A 7,453-nucleotide genomic window follows, 5' to 3' on the forward strand; every position below is an offset into this window, starting at 1 on the left:
ATACACACATATAAATTGGATTTATTGAAATGACTTACAGTCTGCCGTCCAGTTAATCTAACAATGGCTGGCTGTGAATTGAAAGTCCAAGAATCAAGTAGTTTCTCAGTTCACAGGACTCAGTGTCTCATCTGGTACTCAGTATATGCTGGAATTCTGAAGAAGTAGGCTCTAATGTCAGTGAAGGAATGGGTATGCTAGCAAGGCAAGGACAAGTACGCAAAGAGTAAAAGCTTCCTTCTATATCCTTATAAAGACTTCAAGCAGAAGGCAGAAGACCTTAATAGTATGTCTTCCTGTCAAGATTTGGATTAAAGGCATGTGTCTTCCTGTCTCAAAGGTCCAAATATCTTGGCCACAGTTTCCCATTTCTCCCTCTTCTCTCAGTCCCTCCTCTCCTCCAAGTCTCTCCCCTCTCCTCTGTTCTAAACCCCCATATACTCCTCCTTTGTTTCTGTTTAGGAAATGGTTGGTCTCCCATGAATATCAACAAAACATTCAATCTCAAGTTGCAGTAAAACTAATAAGAACCTCCCTATGTGTTAAGGCTTGGCAAGGCGACCCAGTATTAGGAGTTGGATCCCAAAAACCAGCAAGTGTCAGAGACAGTACCACAAGAGGATCAAGCTACATAACTGTAAACTATATGCTTAGTACCTAGGTCAGTCCAATGCAAGCTCGCTGGTCATCTTTTTAGTCTCTGTGAGTCCCTATGAGCCCAGGTTATTTGATTCAGGGAGTTTTAGTGGCATCTTTGAATCTTCTAGATGTTACCATCCTTTCTCCCACTCTTCTTCAAGATTCCCTGAGCTCCATTTAATGGTTGATAGAGGGTGTACATCTGTTCACATCAGTTACTGGGTGAAGTCTCTCTGATTACAACTGGAATAGGGACCAATCTGATCACAGGTGACCAGTTCAGGCCATGTATCTGCTATTGCTAGTAGTCTCTTTCAGTACTCTCCTCCCACACCCACTACACTCCCAGCCCCATATTCCCAGATCACTTATGTATCCATCCCCATCTGCCCTTACTCAACCAACTCACAAAATACCCCCTCTATTTCCTCTTCCCAGGAAGATCTGAGCATTCTCCCATGAACCCCACTCATTTGTATTTGAATTCTCTTTTTAGAGTTTAAAATGGCCACACCAGGTTGCTTCTTAGTTTCATTTGCTTAAATTATTTTCTTCCATCCATTTACCCTCAGAACCTAAATGATGTCTGTGTCTGATAACAAATTGTGTTTATTGGCTTCAGCAGAAATATGAATCCTATTTTCACATTCATTCTGTTAACCTATGTCTTTTATTGGGGATTTGAGAACACTGATGCTGAGAGATACCATGAGCAGTGTTTGTTTATTTCTATTATTTTATTTATCTCTCTGTGTGTGTATGTGTATTTCAATTATTTTGATTTTCTGGTCTTGGATGATTTATTCCTTGTGTTTACTTGTGGGGTGGTTAACATCTTTAGACTGGATATTTCCTTATAGTACCTTTTGTATGGCTAGTTTTATAGGTTATTACTGGTCAGATTTATGCTTTATCATGTAAAATCTTGTTTTCTCCATTTATGGTGATTGAAAGTTTTACAGGGCTTAGTAGTCAGGTCACATCTGTGGTCTTTTAGAGTCTGTAGAACATCTGTCTAGTACCTTCTGGCTTTCTTGGGAAATCAGGTGCTATTCTGTATGTTACCTGGTCTTTTGATCTTACAGTGTTAATATTCTTCATTATTTCTGCATGTTAGTGTTTTAATTATTATGTGTCATGGGGAAATTCTTTTCTGATCTAGTATATTTTGCATTCTGCATGATTTACATAACTTGATGGATACCTCTTTCTTTAGGTTGCTAAAATTTTCTGGTATGATATTTGTTAAAAATATTTTCTTGTCTTTGACCTGGTTTTCTCTCCTTCCTCTATTTTTATTTTCTTAGATTTGGTCTTTTCATAGTATCCCAAATTTTCTGTATGTTTTGCCATAATTTGTTTAGATTTAATATTTTCTTTAGCTGAGGTATCCATTTCTTCCCTCATCTTTCATGTCTGAGATTGTTTCTTCCATTTCTTATATTCTGTTGGTGAGACTTGTTTCTGATCAAGTTTTTATTTTTTTTTTTTAGGTTTCCCTCAGTTTGGGTTTACTTTATTGATTCTATCTCTATTTTCAGCCCATGAACTGTTTTATCCATTTTTGTTTACTATTTGCTTGCGGTTTCATAGATTTATTTAAGGGATTTATTCGATTCCTTTTAAAAGACATTTATTATATTCATAAAGGTTATATTAATGTCTTTTTCTTATGAGTCATATATGTTACTATACTTACAGAAATCTGTGAGAATGTTGCTGGTATTTGGTAGAGATAGTGTATTACATTATTGATTATGTTATTACACTGGTGTCTAGCCATCTGAGTTAGGGAAGAATATATTTCTAGGTGCTTATATCTAGTATTATCTTTGGGGGGTGGTTTATTCCTTGGTTTCTGTTGCTCTCTTTGTTTTTTAGAAGAGTGTAGCTGTTGTGTGGGTTATCTAGTAGTAAATTATTCTGGGATTCTGATAGAGGTTCCCACTTGGAGTTCCAGCTAAAATGTGTTACTAGGTTTGGAGAATTGAAATTTAAGAATAGGTATAGGTTAGCAATAAGACCAAGTGTATTTCCAGGAGAGAAGAAAGCAATGCATTTTCTACCAGACTCTGCTTAGTCCCCTGGGAATAGAGTCAGGTAATGAGTTGAGGCCACAACAAGTAGTTGTTGGGGTCTAGCCTCAACGGTTTCATACATTCCAGGGTAGGGGAATGTGGATTAGAAATGTTAGACAGAAAAGACAGAGTTACAAAAGAAAAGGTTGGAGGCACAGAATAGAGTTGGGAGAGCAACACAGTGAATACTGAATTAGCCCACAATTATTTTTATATGCTTTATATACCATAATCCAGAAGGGAGGGAAGAACGTAAGACTTATTTACTGTGATATAAGCAAGGAACAAAAAAATTAACTACCTCTTCAATATCGAAAACATCAAGTAACTATATCCTGTGTTAAGTATTCCATTGTTTAGGCAGGACATTCAGGGATGGCAACATAGGCTAAGCATCCTGAAGGCAGCTACATCTTGGGGCAAATTTCCTGTCATAACTTTAAAGGAGCAAGAATAGGCCTGAAGTCTCTGATCTTTGGTCAAGGTAGAATGAATCTATATCCATGGGCTTTGACATATTCCATCCTTTAAATTTATTTATTGAAGCCTGTACTTCTGTTACAAGAAGACAACTGTACCTGGCTTGAGTTGTCTTCTTCCACCTTCCAGACTTACTCATCACTGGCACATACTTTTGTCATGCACTTCCTGTCTTAGATTGTCTGGAGGGAAAAAGATCTTGCCTCTCATTGACTAGCAATATCTATTTATATAGGGATAGGGGAGAGTACATAGCTAGACACCATGCACATCTGAGGCAACTTTCCATCAAGAGAGTTCACAAATAACTAGATAATCATAAGCAAGCAGATAATGCTTTGTGATACACAAGCCCTTAAAGACATAATATCTCCTAATTAAGAAGTAGAGAATTACCAAGATGGAAGGGCCTATTTAAATTTGTCTTGGATGTCTTTAACAGTTTTTAGCTGCATTAAAATCCAAATTTGTTTCATAGAACATCAAATCTAAGAACTCATTGGCATCAAGTCAAATTTTTCTCAGATAAGCTCTAACCTTTTTTTAACCAGTAACATCTTCATAGTGAACCAAAGCAGCTACAAACATTGACAGTTCAATACCATAATTCTGGTATAAAAATTAGCAATAAACACACAATTTGCCAAATTAAAATTCTCATTTCTTTTTTTCTAATCAAAAAACACAGAACATTTTCTATGATGGGTAAGCTATGAGCCTTTTTCCTCTCCTATAGTCCAATTGCATTTCTGTTTCTAACTCTCAAAGGTAAGTTTGAGCTGTTACAATCCCATCGGTAAAGTTTTGTCCTATTCCTCCCCATCATTCTAAGGAGTATCTTCAGTACTCCAGTGAGTTTTATTGTACTGAGGGGGCACTGCCTCTACAATAGTGTTCAATTATTTCAGTTAATCTTTTTCCCACAGAGAGGGAGTCTCTGAGGCACCTGATTTTCAGACTTTCCATTTCAACAGATTATGAATACTATACTGACAAAATGAATTCTGTGTACCAAGATATATTACAGATAAACTGCCAAAGATTCAACCAACGTTCTTGGGTAAGCTCCAAACTAAATTGGATTAACTAAGATATGTAAATTGGTATAACAGGTCTATCACGAAGGAAAAAAAATCATCAAACACCCCCATGATTTCCTTTCCTTCTCAGACTACAGCATGATAACATCGGAGGGTTGAAAAACATGTTTAGTAATCTCTCATTAGAACTCTTCTGAGAAGGCCTCAGCAGCTACTGTGCAATCAGGGCTTGCATGCCTCTGTTCCACAAACCATACCAAGAGTTCATTAAGTCACCAAACTTCATTCTCCCCTTGTGAAATAAAACAAACATGCCTTTGACCCCATATTAAAAGAGGGTTGAGGTTTGTTTTTTTTTTTTTATAATCCGGTGCAAGGGTCTTTCCATTTTGCTTTAGCAAAGGTCTCTCTTGTGTAATCATGCCAAAATCTATCTGCAGAAGATTGCTCATGGTTATGCACATTCAAGAAATTTAGAACATAAAAGGCATGACTTAAGGCATTATGTGGAGACTGAGGGTATAACTTCCCATTTTTTATCTTTTGAACTTGTATTTTCAAGGAGCCCTGGGGTGCCTCACAATTCGCTGTCCTTGAAAATTATAATAGATGTCTGTTCTATGCTCCACATTCCACTGGAAACAAAATTTCTGAAAATATATCTAGATCCATTATTAATTTTTATAATTTTAGAAATTCCCATATATAAAAAATACTTTAGGCAATGAGTTTATCACAATCTTAGTGGCCTCTCCAGTCTGTGCAGTAGCCATCAAGAAACCTGAATAGGTATCAACTGCCACATGCATATATCTTAATTTGTCAGATTCTACAATATGAGTAATATCCATTTGCCATAAATGATTAGGAAACAGGCCTTAAGGATTTACTGTCAAATGGGGTACAGGTAAATAGTGTGTGAATGCATTATGTTGTTTAACAATATGACAAACAATTTTTCTTGTTAATCCAAATTGTTTTATTTTTAAACTTTTACTATTTTGATGATGTAAAGCATGTGATCAATTAGCAAGGTCAAATTGAGATAAAGTGATTAATTAAATAAATTTATCAGCTAAAGCATTAACTTCAGCTAATGAGGCAGGAACATTTGAATGTTCCTAATATGACCCACAAAGCATGGAAAATTTCTCCAAAGAATGGCATCTTGTATTTGCTGGAACTGAACATAAATATTCCTAGTACCAATGCAGGAACATAGACAGTTTCTATGACCTGAACAGCTTTTAAATGTAAGACTGTCAGTGTATAGAGTTAAATGCATCATTTGCAAAAAGTCGGAATACTACAGCAACAGATCAAAGTTCAGTTGTCTGAGTTGAGGTCTGATCTGTTTGTACTACATATCCTTTACCATCAACAGCATATTGTGCTCTTCTATCGGAAGAACCATCTGTAAAAATTAACATAACATCCTATAAGGGATATTCCATTACAATTTTCTGAAAAATAAAGGAATGTACTTGTATAAATTGCAGCAATTGATCAGCTGGAAAAAGGTTATCAATTTGGCCTACAAACTGTGCAAACACAATTGACCAAGAATAATTATTTTGCAATAATCAATCAACCTGTTGCTTAGTATAAGGGACATTGATCACATTATTTTCTCTACCAAAATATTGTTTAGATCCCATCTGGATTTTCTGTATTAAAGCAAAGCTATCTTTCTAATCCAAGCTGCAACATTCTCACTAGCTGACAGGCAGAAATTTCCATTTTTACAAACTTATAGGTGGGCAGGGCAGCTCCCGGAGTCTGCAAGGTCACATTAACTCCTCTCAAATCCCACATCTATCTCCATTCTCCAGATTTTTTTCTAATCACAAAAGTAGGAGAATTCCAGCAGCCTCTCCTCTGCCCATACAGGCCATGCTTCCTCCGTCCATTCCATGCTGATTGTCTCTGGGGGCTTAGAGCTGGAGGCATAGCCTTATGTACTTTCCTGTCTCCTTCAGTCTGGCTCCATGGAGGTGACTGCTTGTGGAGCAGAGGAATGCTCTCCATCCAGCCTGAGACCAGGACCAGGAGGCTCTGGTTCGCCCTGTTGGGCCTGGGCAGGGTGCAAATCATGCTTGGTGGTTGTGGTTCCCACTGCAGATCAGAGATGGCATGTGGTGGCCGCCACTGCAGTGGCTTCAAGACCAAGGTGCCCACAGACCTGGCCAGCTGGGATCTTAGGCAGGCAGAGAGGCACTATTTTCAGTACCCCTGTTTTCCTTTACATGATCTTGGGAGCAGACAGGTAGGGTCATGTCGCTTTCTGCCTGGCTAGGGTTGAGCAGCTCCTGTATGCCCTGCACTCTGTTTGCTGGCTCCCTGGCTTGGTCAGTAGTGGCTGATGCTCCAAGGCCACACATGGGCCAAGCTGCTCCTTCACTTCCCTGAGTCCCTGAGGAATCCATAGATGGCAGCATGGGGGAAGGAGTAGAATATTTACACTATCTGTATACCTTAAAAATCTATGCATTTATTTCTGCTCTACCCCAGATTCTCTGGCTATTAAAATACACCGAAGAAAATGTACAGACAGCTGTCTTCTTTTCTTGTCCCATATTTAGTTATGTACAATTTTACTCCCGATAAATATTTTCACCATTTCCACTTTTATTATCTATTTGAGTGCTCACTTCTAACCTCTACACCTGAAGTGTGATATTCATAAGTGACGTCCCTCAAGTTCTCCACTTGTACCACTGGCCACACACCCAGGTGCTCTCTGTTGGGGTCCCACATTGGGGTGACATCTGTGGGGATCCAACCTTAATAGGTACATACATTCGAGGCAGGGTTGTGTGGATTAGAAATTTTAAGCGGGAAAAAACAGAAATACAAAAGAAAACAACATAGACACAGGATAGAATCGAGAGGACAACCCAGTGAATATTGAACTTTCCGTATGTTCTATATACCCCATCCACAAGGAGGGAAGAAGGCAAGACTTCTTTATCATGACACAAAAAACAAACAAATTAATTACCTCTTCATTACCTGATACATCAAGCAACTATATCCTGAGTTAAGTATTCCATTGTTTAGGCAAGACATGCAGTGACCACACTTGAGACCAAGAATCCTGAAGGCAGCCACAACCTGGGTCCAATTTCCTGTCATAACCTTGGAGGAGCTAAAATAGGCCTGACTGAACTCTCTGACCATTGGTCAAGAGAACGAATCCACATTCATGGGTTCTGA

Source organism: Alexandromys fortis, unplaced genomic scaffold (assembly GCF_014885135.2).
Source record: "Alexandromys fortis isolate MF-2015 unplaced genomic scaffold, M_Fortis_MF-2015_v1.1 scaffold_188, whole genome shotgun sequence".
Taxonomy (NCBI): domain Eukaryota; kingdom Metazoa; phylum Chordata; class Mammalia; order Rodentia; family Cricetidae; genus Alexandromys; species Alexandromys fortis.